We start from the raw sequence: 13,544 nt of genomic DNA on the forward strand, positions 1-13,544 counted from the left end.
ACTAGAGGCTCCAGTAAACACCTAGGTATCCATCCCAATATTAATATAAGTAAAAAACTTGGCACTCAAAATGTATCGTGTTGAAAAAAAGGTTCCAATTATTTTTTCATACAGTAATCAATGAAACATTTTCGGTCTGGTTATAGACCTTCATTAGAGAAACTATGGAGATATACAAAATAAAAGTGTCAAAAAAGTGACAAGTGCAAATACATCAAAATAAAGTGGTGGTGACGAACATAAAAATTGGTTGACATCATTGTATAGACAATAGTAGAACGTCCTGTCTTCAATACAGTATGAGCACTTAGGCTAGGTTCACATTAGCATTCGGGAACGCAACAAGTTGCGTTTTGCAAAGACGACGGGCGCGTCAAAACAACGCATCCGCATGCATCCGCATGTCCTGCGTACCCAATGTTAAAGATAGGTACGCAGGACGCAAGCAGAAGTATGCAGAAGTAGGCGGGGCTTAACAGAGGAAGTACGCAGCTATCCGCAAAGCCCCCCGACCGCTAATGTGAACTAGCCTAATACAGCCAGGGAGGAAATATTCAGAGTCACGGCTATGAACAACATCACATCTTTATCAATCCTCTAGCTTGATTTTTGGAAGAGCTTCTAGCATAGCAAAGAAATTTTTATGTTCGTCACCATCACTTTATTTTGATGCATTTGCACTTGTCACTTTGTTGACACATATTTCTTTTGTATATCACCATAGTTTCTGATGAAGGTCTATACCCAGACCGAAATCGTTTAATTGATCACTGTATGCAAGAAAAATTGGAACTTTTTTTTAAACACGTTACATTTTCAGTGACAATTTTTTTTACTTTTATTTATAACCTGTGCCTGTCAGGCGCACTGCGCATAAACTCGGGAGTACTAGAGGTGCGCTTGACTGAGGGTTAATTACCTTAATTTTTCATCAAAGACTGCCAAAGCCATCCAATGTCATCAAAGTGTACCTACATATGGACGGTCCCTATCAGTAGAGTTGAGCAACTTTGGTCGGATCGAGTTTCGTGAAACCCGAATGAAACAAAATTTGAGTCGGATGAAACTGGTCCGACTAGGGCAAAAAAATCGGAGTTTCGGCCGAAACCCGACCCCAATGCAAGTCAATGGGGAATAAAAGTCGGCATTGAGTGGATGAATGTCATCTCAACTCTACCTATCACCAATGTCCTACCTTTCCATGAGCCAAACCAGCCTCATCTGAATGGGGAAATGAAAGGGAAACCAGGCATTGGAGTGAGAAGGATGAGTAGATAAGGATGCTGAGCCCCCCTGCCTGCCCATTGTAGACTAGCAAAAATAGGGCCTGCACACCTTTAGTATTAAATTAATGGGCGGATGCATAATACGCCCATATACAAACATATGTGATGCTCAGCACACTGAGATTGATGCATGGATGAACTCTACTATAGCTGTACACGTAAGAACCTGAAGGTGCTTATGTTACAAATGTTACCTAAGAACCTCATGATTTTCCTTGTGCAGCAATAGCGGCGTTCCAGCATACATTTATCGCTGAGTGCTGGCGCACAGTGTATACTGTATATATTTGCTCAATTATTCCAGTTTCTTGACTTTTTACCTTACAAACCTTAGGTCTTTCCTAAGAGAATGTGGGATTAGTGGTCCACCTGCTGGTATTAACCTCTGTCCTCCAAGCACTGGAGAGGGAGGTCTGCTGCCCTGGTGGCACTCAGTGCCTGCTCTCAGCTGTTCACCCCTGCAGCTGCTCTACTCACTGTCCAGTCCCATCAGTGGGGGAGCCTTGCACCATACAAGGGGTTACCAGTATTGACTCGTGCAGCCTGAGTGCTAATAGCCTCTCCTGTGCTGGCCAGGCTGTGTGCAGCATGCACTGATCCAGTCTCTGCTGTGTGCAGAGCCTGCGTGGCTGCTGCTTTTGTGCCTGGAAACCAAGGAACAGCGCCACTTGCTGCAGAGCTCTCAGCCCAGACTGGTGTGAGGATGGCATCCTGCTTCCAGGCTCTGGCACGGTGAGGAGCTGATCTGCAAGCCTTGTCCCCCAGGGCCAGGCACAGGGAGAGGAGTCCTGGCAGCAGGCTGTGAGCCCTTCCTGCTCCATCACTGGGTGTCACTAGGTGAATGGGATGCAGGGCTCAGCCTTTCCCATCTGGAAGAGCATTTCCATAGTAACCTGCTAAAAAGGGTTTTGCACTTGACCAACCTGGAATTACCACCCCTGGAATGGCATCTGTCAGGTACCCTTCCTTCCCTTTGCTTTGTTTCATGCTTTTTGTGTATCCCTTGGATTGGGGGCTTCTGGAGATTGTGTCTGCTAAGGTAATGCTAAGAATAGGGAAATGTAGCCAGCAATGAAATGGTTTGTGGTGGATGTGTAATGCTGTGTATTGTTGTGTGACACTCTCCTTGGCCATGCTGTAGTGGTGGCTCACTGTCATGCCCCCTCCAAGGGGCTGTGGACCACTATGTGCTATAACATGTGATGCTATGCTAGTGTCTGCCTCATGTCACAGGCACATGCTGGATGTGTGCAGGTCCCTGTGCTGTCAGTGCTGCTCCTACACCAGCTTGCTATTGATCTACCAGGGAACATTAGTAATTAATCATCACACTTGCACAACAGTTCCTGCCAGACCGCTAATGCTATTCCAAGAGGATTCAGTGTGGATGATGCATACAGAATTCTTCTAAGACTATGAATATATATCTGCCCTGTGTTACTTCTGGTTATATCATGATTTTTCTGTTCCATCACTATGACATGCTTTTTTGGATTCATTGTTAGAGAGAATTCTCCTCCCATTGTACTGGAGCCAACAAAGGGAATATTCACACCTTTGTCTAATTTAACTGCTGGTTGTAAGATAATAGAAACTCCCTCCGTGTTGTAGAGAACACCCTGTATGTAAAATAGCAAAATTGTGAGTATTGTGTGTGTCCGGTGCCTGGCCGTAGTAAGAATGTGCCTGTATATTCACACAGGTATGGTACTGCAGCCTGTACCCTCAGTTAGATTTTGGCTTCAAATTCTTGTCATTTGGTTAGTCACCAAAAACTAAGTATTAGGTAAAGAAATGCTGAAAGTGTCCCTTTTTTGTCCGTGATGTTATGGGTTGACATGGTGGCCAGCTCGCACTTATCCTTGGCTTTCTTAATAAGTGGAACTCTGATGGGTCATGGAGTCATAAGCTTGCAGCTCTAACATGTAACTGACTTATTGTTGTAGCCACCTGGTATCATGATGTGTATAACGTTTGGATGAAGCATAATGTTCTAGCCAAGTGTGACTGCTTGCTATTCCCATTTTGCTTTATTCTGGATATTGCTTTCTTAGGCTAGGTTCACACTAATACAGTCCTCTCTGCACGCTATAAATATACCAGCATAATCATGTGTTGTGGTATGGAGGGAGGATGTTCTGTTCTCAGCTGTACTGGCAATGACCTGTATCACAACAGAAATGAGCAGAATGCCTGGATCCCTCAGATTAGAGAAGATCCAAAAACACAAGTAAATGTTGTTCTTTAACACGGGTATGTGCAATGTTACAACCATTGCTGGCCTTTTTACAATGCTTGAGAAAGACCCGGAACGGTTACATTGTTGGATTTACATGGATCAACTTTGTTCTTTGTTTGGGTGTTCCTTGGACCTCTCAGACACAATGTCGCTTTGTACCTCCAAAACATATGAAAAATTCAGTTTACATGCTTTTAAGGCAAACGTAAAGAAATGCTTGGTTTTAGAGAGTGTCTGCCGTGTATATGCTTGCAGAAAACCTCAAAGTAGCTGTGAATGACATTTCAAGAAATCTGATTCATGTAATGCTAAGAAAATTTTGCTCCATAAACTGTCTGCTTCTGCAGAATCGAAATCTGCAGCTGAGGATAGGACTGAGGATTTTACCCTTTGCAATACAAGGAATGAAATGTGCGTAATCACTGTTGTATATTGGCAAGGGAACTGTAAGCAGGTTTTACCACTTCAGATTTCACTGCAGATCGTTCCCTGTGAGAGATCTGCACATACCCAAAAGGGAATCTTTTAGCAGTTTTGACCCTCTAAACTACTGTACTATTCGTGCTTAATAGGATTTAACATATCAGTTTCTTGAGTCTTCCAATGTCTTCTTCAGATCTGCTGGAGACCTCTCCATACACTTCTCTGGCGATCGATCTCCCAGAAGACACCGGTAGACTCATTGGCATAGTGCGCATGAGTGATTAAGAGTTCATTTTCTGTTACACTAGCGCTGTGATTGGCAACAGGAGTATGTGGAAACGCGTTTCCCCAGCAGTGATGGCACTTTCGGGAGATCATGAGAGTTGAAAGGTTCTAGTTAAGCAGTGACCTACTGTATCTAAAAAATGAAGGTCTTCAGATTCCGGTGCTTATTTTCAGAAGCTCTTTGGAAAATTTGATCAGATTTGTCACTATGGAAAATTCACCCATTTTTTGTTAAATTTATAAACTTCATTTTCTAGGCTATTTTACCTTAAAAAGTATTTTTCATGCACACATATTGTTTACTGTGAAAAATGGCTTGAATTTTAAATATTTTTTTATATTATAAATATTTGTATTTAAAATATCCTGATGTTCTGTGTCTTCATCTCCTTTACACAACTATGTGTTTCTATGATCACCGACTACAAATAAACCCAGTGTTGTCCAATCTTCCAGTCTGTTCCATACTTTTTATTAACCCACCCTGACTGGTGTTGCAGATTTGAATGTTTAGAGCATGTTCACATATTGTTTTTTTTCAGACATGTTTAATCAAAATGTTCCAAAGATTGAAGATATTAATTTCCATATAAAAATGACTTGCTGTTCATATATCAAGCCGTTAAAAGAAGTGAGTGCATCGTTCGTACACTCTGAGGAACTTCTACTGTATAATTAACAATACAAGTCGATGGGAAAGCTTTAAAGACGATTGGCTTAAAAAATCTCCCACGGTTTCTTCGTTGTCGAGTCGAGTTTAAAAAAGTCAGTACAAAAGATGCCAGAAAAAACTCAGGGAAGACGGAAGATCATAAGAAAAAAAAAAACCTGCTGGAGGTTAAAGCCGTCAGTGTTCATGAAACAACAAAAAAAAACCTAAAAAAAGCAGAAGGCACTTCAAGCAACCCTCCTTTTCTCTGTGATTTTGTAAACCTGAAGCATCTTCAACTTGAAAAAGGGATGTTTTTGGCCGTCTGAAAAAGACACATGCCCCAATAGGCAGCATATTTTTTAAATACAACCCTGCAAAGTACAGGTGCATCTCACAAAATTAGAATATCATGAAAAAGTTAATTTATTTCAGTTCTTCAATACAAAAAGTGAAACTCATACATTATATAGAAACATTACAGAGTGATCTATTTCAAGTGTTTATTTCTGTTAATGTTGATGATTTGGCATCAGTTACTCTGTTACTGCATCAGTGCGACTTGGCATGGAGACGATCAGCCTGTGGCACTGCTGAGGTGTTATGGAAGTCCAGGTTGCTTTGATTGCAGACTTCAGCTTGTCTGCATTGTTGGGTCTGGTGTCTCTCATCTTTCTTTTGACAATATCCTACAGATTCTCTATGTGGTTAAGGTCAGACGAGTTTGCTTGACTATCAAGCACAGTGATACTGTTGTTTTTAAACCAGGAATTGGTACTTTTGGCAGTGTGGACAGGTGCCATATTCTGGAGGAAGAGTGGAGAGAAAATCCAAGCTGCTTAAGGTCTAGTGTAAAGTTTCCACAATGGGTGATGGTTTGAGGAGCCATGTCATCTGCTGGTGTAGGTCCACTGTGTCAGCGCGACCGTCTACCAGGAAATTTTAGAGCACTTCATGCTTCCCTCTGCCGACAAGCTTTTTGGAGTTAGAAATGTCATTCTCTAGAAGGACTTGGCACCTGTCCACACTGCCAAAAGTACCAATACCTGGTTTAAAAACAACAATATCACTGTGCTTGATTGGCCAGCAAACTCGTCTGACCTTAACCCCATAGATTCTCTATGGGGTATTGTCAAGAGGAAGATGAGAGACACCAGACCCAACAATGCAGATGAGCTGAATGCTGCTATCAAAGCAACCTGGGCTTCCATAACACTTCAGCAGTGTCACAGGCTGATCGCCTCCATGCCACGCCACATTGATGTAGTAATTGATGCCAAAGGAGCCCCAACTAAGCATTGAGTGCATTTACTGAATATACATTTCATTAGACCAACATTTCGGACTGATTTTAAAAGCATTTTTTCAAGCTGGTGTTATAAGGTATTCTAATTTACTGAGATAATGACTTTTGGGTTTTCATTAGCTGTAAGCCATAATCAACATTAACAGAAATAAAAACTTGAAATAGATCACTCTGTAATGACTCTATATAATATATGAGTTACACTTTTTGTATTGAAGAACTGAAATAAATTAACTTTTTGATGATATTCTAATTTTGTGAGCTGCACCTGTAGTTAAAGGGGGTGTTGTGTCCCACGAATGAGAACAACCTGTAATGTATATTTCTCTGTGTTTAGTTTTTCCTCCAATCAGCAAAATTCCCTGTTGTTGCTAGGCAGAATTAGACTGTGCGAAGATTGTCCATTTGTCCCTCCTGTAGTTGGGCTCTGTATTAGGTTCCTCCTTCCTTCTTCCTCAGTTTAATCTACAGCAGCCATTACTTAAGATGCATGTGTACTCCCCTGTATAGATTACTCCATTTTACCTACTTTTCATTGTAAACTAATGCAAGATTTTGGAAGAAAATGGCATCATTTCTCCTGGTCTTTCTACAGTTTACAGTGGTGGTTGAGTTAAAACTATCTGCGGACGCCTGGTGGTGGGAGTACGAGTTATACAATTATCTAAGAAGCTGATAATTAGAACGCTTGGAATTTGCAGCCATTAGGAAGAGGCAGAATAGGGGGACTCTCTAGAATTAAAAGGTTTGGGATGAAAATCAGTAGTTACTCTTTGACTACAGACATCTGGATGCTAAACGCATGTTTATCGCATGCTAGTAGGATTCTCAGGAGCTGGCGGTCACATGAACGCAAGAATTTGATTTACATACCTCTGGCCACATTCCCAATAGACATGCAAGGCCTTACTCAATAAAAGTCAACTGAGCGAGGCTGTGCATATCTAGTTGGCATGTGACCGCATTTATTCAAATTACTCTTACTGACGCCACCGGAGAATCCTGACAGTGTGCGGTGCACACATTGTGAGGGGTCAAAAATCTGCAGTCACATAGCTTGACTACAGACTTTCATCCAGCCCCTTTTGGGTGTATTCACATTTGGCAGATATTAATGCAGAAACTTCTGCAACTGAACATCCATTTGATTCAACTAAATGGAGTTGTTTTAGCTGCAAGCACATCTATTTTTGCACGTTCCAATAAAATGAATAAGAAAGTCAAAACATTTTCGCAACAAAAACTGTTCATCTACTCTTGAAGAGCCCTGGTACTAGAGCTTTTTTTTTTTCCTAATACAGCCTTAAAGGAGTATTGTACATGAGAACCATTGACCTTTAATTCCCAATGGTTGTGTCTCCTCTTATTGATGTTAAGGAAAGAGAGCGCACATAGAGCGATAAAAGTGATTTTTTTGGGTGACAATACACGGTTAGTGCACTCACCTTTACAGGTTGTGAACAGTCACAACCTCTTGCAGAATGTGAAAGGAACCAGTGGTTGCTGCAGATTCCCGTAGATACCAATGTCACAAAGGAGGAAGAAAAAGACCGGGTTTTTCAATGCATCCGCGCTGACCACACAAGGACAGAAATATTCTTCATGACTATTGTGCCGACGCGTTTCATGGCAGAACTGCCACTTTCTCAGGGCCAAAGAATTACAGTATCTGATTACAGCAGTGGTTTTGTACAAAACCTTTGTGACATCACAATTACATGCAAAAAGACATTCCTGTGGAAGCGCCCCCTCCAATGTCAAAATGTCATACACCAGTCACAATAACTTTATATCAAGATCGAACCTCTGATAAAACACATAAAACATCTAAAAAATCAATCTTTAATTTGAAAAAGTATATGAAAACTATATTCACTACATATTAAAATTTTATAAAAATAGAGTTGACTAGAATCAAACCCACAGATTTTAGGCAAGCCAGAACACTTAAGGCTTCCCATTATCATCATACTATCTCTCCACTTGTCAGGAGTGGTTGTGGTTTTATATAAGACCTTCATGACATCACAAACAGACAAAACATCACTTCCTGTGAAAACTCCCCCTCCAATGTCAAAATGTCATACATACGCCAGTCACGATAACTTTATATCAAAATATAACCTCTGATAAAACACAATGAACATCTAAATAATCAATCTTTCATTTCAAAAATGTATGAAACCTATACTAAATATATATTAACATTTTATAAAGATAGAATGACTGGACTAGAACCCACAGAAAAAGTTTTGACATTGGAGGGGGCGTTTCCACAGGAAGTGATGTCTTTTTGCATGTAATTGTGATGTCATGAAGGTTTTGTATAAAACCACTGCTGTAATCAGATACTGTAATTCTTTGGCCCTGAGGAAGTGGCAGATCTGCCACGAAATGCATCGGCACAATAAAGTCATGAAGAATATTTCTGTCCTTGTGTGGTCAGCGCGGATGCATTGAAAAACCCAGTCTTTTTCTTCCTCCTTTGTGTCCTCTTATTGATAGCATATTAACTTGATTTTGGTGGGAGGGAAATCATTTTTATTTTTTCAATATTGCCATTTAATATTTGAAACACTTGTTATATGCAGATCTGAATTTACTGACTGTCTTGTCTGTCCTTGTCCTCTGTGACATGTTTGTTATTAGGACTGCTGCTAACGTACCTTAACAATGAAGTGATGGAGCTTCTACTTTTCATTGTTAGGTTACCATGGCAATATATTTTGACGATCTATATGGGTTTTGTCCTTAAGTCAACGACAGAACAAATTCATTAACCTTGACCCTTTTTTAAACATGTTCTTATATGCTAATTATAATTTATTTATTTTCATAGCAAACCACTTTTAGACATGTGACTGGAAGATAATCCAGTGGCATAGCTATCAGGGCTTAATAACACCTGATCCCCATGTCACACAAGAGAAAAACATTGCAAATGATGTCTCGTGTAAATTTTCTAAGAAAATGTTGCTAGATAAATCTTGTTAATTCAAACAACTCCTTAGGACTAATATAATATTGGTATACAGTGGCTTGAAAAAGTATTCATACCTAGTGAGCTTTTAAACATTTTTTCATGTTACACCCACATACTTATATGCATTTTATTGAGACTTTATATAAGATACCAACACAAAGTAGCAAGCATTTGTGAAGTGTAATGGAAATGATGATTTTCTAAGAATAGTTTTCTGAATATTTAAAAAATATAAACCTGAAAATTATGACGTGCATTTGTATTCGGACCACCTTTCGCTGCAACTACTGCTGCAAGTCTTTTGGGGTATATCACTACCAGTTTTGCACATCTGGCGGCTGAAATTTTTGCCCATTCTTCTTGGCAAACTACCTCTACCAGAGTGAGATAGGATGGAGATTGTGAGCAGCAATTTTCAAGTCTAGCCAAAGATTTAGGTCTGGGCGGTGTCTGGACCATTCAAACACATGATTATGCTTTGATCTAAACCATTTCATTGTAATTCTGTCAGTATGTTTAAGGACAGTGTACTACTACTAGGTGAACCAACTACCCAGTTTTAAGCTTTTGCAGTCTCTAACAGGTTTTCTTCAGGATTGTCTTATATTTAGCTTCATCCATCTTCCCATCAAGTCTGACCAGCTTCTCTGTAGCTGAAAAGCATCCCCACATCATAATGCTGCCACCGCCATGTTTGATGGTGAGGATGGTCTTTTCAGGGTGATGTGTCTAGTGTTAGTTTTCCGCCACACATCACCTTTTGCTTTTAGCCCAAAAAGTTCTATTTTAGTCTCATTTTACCAGAGCATCTCCTTCCACCTGCTAGCTGTGTTTCCTAAATGGCTTTCTGCAAAATAGACTTCTTATGGCTTGCTTTAAAAAAATTGCTTTCCTCTTGTCACTCTTCTATAAAGGCCATATTTGTGGAGTAGTTTCTCCCACCTGGGCTGTGGATCTCTGCAGCTCCTCCAGAGTGCCCATAAGACTCCTGGCTGCTTCTCTAATTAGTCCACTCCTTGCTTGGGATGTCGGTTTAGGTGGACGGCCATGTCTTGATAGGATTGCAGTTGTTTAATACTCCTTCCATTTTTGGATGATGGATGGAACAGTGTTCCGTGAAATGTTCTGAGCTTGGGCTATTTTTTTGTAACCTAACCCTACATTACTATTCTCCACAACTTTATCCTTGACCTGTCTGATGTGTTCCTTGGTTTTCATAATGCTGTTTAATCTCCAGTGTTCTCAAACAAACCTCTGAGGCCCACACAGAACAGCTGTAGTTATACTGAGAATAAATTACATATAAATGGACTCAATCTACTAATTATGTGACTTCTGTAGGCAATTGGTCACTTACTTTTTTATTTATTGGTATCGAACTACAGGGGGATGAATACAAATACAGGTCACAATTTTTAGATTTATATTTTGAAAATAATTAACATTTTCTTTACACTTCACAAATACAATTCTTGAAATGGTTTATCATATGAATAATCTATAAAATATATTTGTGGGTGTAATGTGAAATTTTGAAAAATTCATGAGGTGTGAATTATTTTTCAAGGCACATATATTACACTACTTGTATAAATTAGAAGGATTTGTTTCTCTTCACCTTCCATTGCTGTAGGAGTATTGCTTACAGCTTCAGTTCAATTATTTACATGTATGTCTTGTTCTGAAGAGCGCTTAGAGAATTGGCTTGTTCCGTGTTTCTGAAAAACCATAATGTAAGTATAATGCAGGCCTCATTGATCCCAGTGCTATTACACAATAAAATGCTATAAGCTCAAGATGGGAGCCAAAGATCAGACTACAAGGAGTGCTCTGTGGCATAAATCTGACTAAACATTATACCAGGCACTAATAGGATTAGTTTATTGTTAGTAAAATAAAAACTCCCTGAGTGATTCTACCAGACATCTTTTATACAACTTCATAAATATTAACATTTGACTGTACTGAACAGAAAGACCATAAATGTGTAGTCCACCTTGGCACTCATTCAGACATCCATTTTTCTTGTATAAATTCTATCCGTGTTTTTCATGGGTAGGACCTATGATAGTCTATGGGGTAGTTCACATGTCCGTGTGTTCTTGTGGACTAAGTGGTCCATACAAAATCACAGTGACTTGTCCAACTGTGATCCGAGTCTCTGATCAAAATAACCCATGCAAGTCTTTGGGTCCTTGAAAAAAATCATCCAGCACTTGGATGCCATCTGTGTGTCCATATTTGCTGGACCATTTGATAGGAGAACCTTGAAAATCCTCCATCAGTTCATTTTTTCATCAGAAAAACTAAAAAAAAATCTAATCAAACTAACTAAACGCTGATGGTAAAAACAGTTTCCCTTCATCATAGTGAGTATAATGCTTTCAATTTTAACTGTTAAAGTTTTTTATGTATGACTGATGCTGCACAGTGCTACTGATTGGCTGAGGTATAGAACCTGAGACTCCCACTGATCAGTCACAACACTGCTCTGAAGTTCACAGCTCCTGCGTGAGTTGCGTACATAGAGCTGTCTACCGTCTCTGTGGGTCTGCAGACAGCTCCATGAGAATGCATTTACAGACCTATAGGCTTAATACTGAGCCTGTACAGCACTGCAACTCATGCAGGTGTCTGAGGATCCAGATCACCACTCATCAGCAGCGCCCACGCTTGGACTGGCCCAGAGGAAAATAGGAGAATCCTCTGCTGGGCCTCTCTAGAAGAGTGGACCACCACCCTCTTATATGAGTAGTACTTGGCACAACATACTTGAATCACTATGTACAGACAAAAGCAGCATCTTAGTCATTTAACAATCTACCCAGTTCATTGTTATATACATTTGTGATTGAGGATAATGTCACATTTACATGTAGCTGAAAAGGGAGGTCCTGCACTTGGTTACTGGTGGGTCCTTGGCACCCCAGTCCAAAACTGGCAGCTCCTACCATATATGTATAAAATTTATGTAGTGACAGTTACACTTGAAATCAGAGCTCTGACTTGTGAATTTATGTCAGCATGATAGTATATGATTATAAGTCTTTCATGCTCTTGATGTTCACCATAATAAATGCCCATTATGGAGCCTTATATACCATGCATTGGTGCATGCTGCATTTTTTTATTTCCATTACAAATAATTGTGCACTTGAAAATGTATATATTGAGATGTAAATATACAGCTTCTTAACGCTACATTAAATATAATTATATCAGTAAGTTATAAGTATAAGTTTCTGGCACTTAGCCTCTCTATTCCCATTGCCTTTAGCGGTGGCTCGTGGGTTAATAATGGGTTAATGTCACCTTGCTATTGAAAGGTGACATTAACCCGGGTTAATAATGGAGAGGTGTGTTAGGACTGCGGAACGCACCGAATAATAAAGTGATGGTATAAAGGTGCGTTCGCAGCCCGGGGTCCACCGTGCAGAGATGTTGACTGTTGCTTGGTAATGGTGGATGCTATATGGCGGTATAATGGAAGAATACACACGGGTTAACGTCCCCCGATGTGTACAGAGGTGGACTCTGTTGCTTCACAGAACTTCAATACCGCGGAATATAAATGCCGTAGCCTGTTAAAGCTTAGAGAGCTCGGCAAATTGAGCGCTAGTGAACAGTCACAGAAATCTGCCCCAAGGACACAGGGTTAGAGTCCCTTTAGACCAACTAAACTTGTGGCGTCGCATCTGCGAACACCACTAATAGACGCTGGCTACCGTGGAGTGCAGGGCAAGTGCACAGTGGCGTACAGGCAAGCCACTACTTGGAGCTGATGCTAATCAGCCTGGGCACTAACTGGCAAGGCTGAACAACACATATGTACCAAGGGTAGGGGTTTCATAATGAGTCATTCACCTGAGACATTCATACGTGCATACAACACTCACTCCACATGGTCTATACTAGCGTGCGGCCGTGCGATCCTCTTATAACCGCAGCCTTCCGGGATCTTACTGATGGCCCAATCTGAGCTGCTTGAGGATCTGAGCACGTGACCTCTGACCTCCAAAGAGAGGTCGTCACACGGGCATGCTCAGTAGGCTGCAAGACAGACTTATTCCCCAGAACTGCTCGCTGCTGGCTAGTGCAGATTGCTATAGCTGAACCAGGGGTGGCAGCAGCAACCAAACTGACAGCACTAGCCTGAGCAAGATGCTGGGATCGATGTCTCTGCTGAGCAGCCCCCTCTGTGGTCGAGACTGGATGGGAGACCGCAGAAGGCAAGGCTCGGGATTCCTCCTGTGCAGAGAAAGAAACCCAACGCCTAACAAGGTGTCAATAAGAAACTTTCCCACGCTAATCAGTTCATCTCCGGTCAGGTGGGGAGGCTGTGCAGAGATGAATTCATTCATTCTGCAGTGGTT

General features: G+C 40.7%; 1 protein-coding gene across 1 annotated transcript in view; it reads left to right on the forward strand.

The window, feature by feature from the left end:
* The first annotated feature begins 1,873 nt into the window (after nucleotides 1-1,873).
* Nucleotides 1,874-13,544, forward strand: part of NAV3 (neuron navigator 3) — a 1,131,823-nt gene continuing 1,120,152 nt past the window's right edge. The window contains exon 1 of the mRNA XM_073541506.1: nucleotides 1,874-2,243. The gene's annotated coding sequence lies outside the window, so the exon portion shown is untranslated. The remainder of the gene's footprint in view (nucleotides 2,244-13,544) is intronic.

This window comes from Dendrobates tinctorius, unplaced genomic scaffold (assembly GCF_039654945.1).
Source record: "Dendrobates tinctorius isolate UK_male_01 unplaced genomic scaffold, ASM3965494v1 ptg000122l, whole genome shotgun sequence".
Taxonomy (NCBI): domain Eukaryota; kingdom Metazoa; phylum Chordata; class Amphibia; order Anura; family Dendrobatidae; genus Dendrobates; species Dendrobates tinctorius.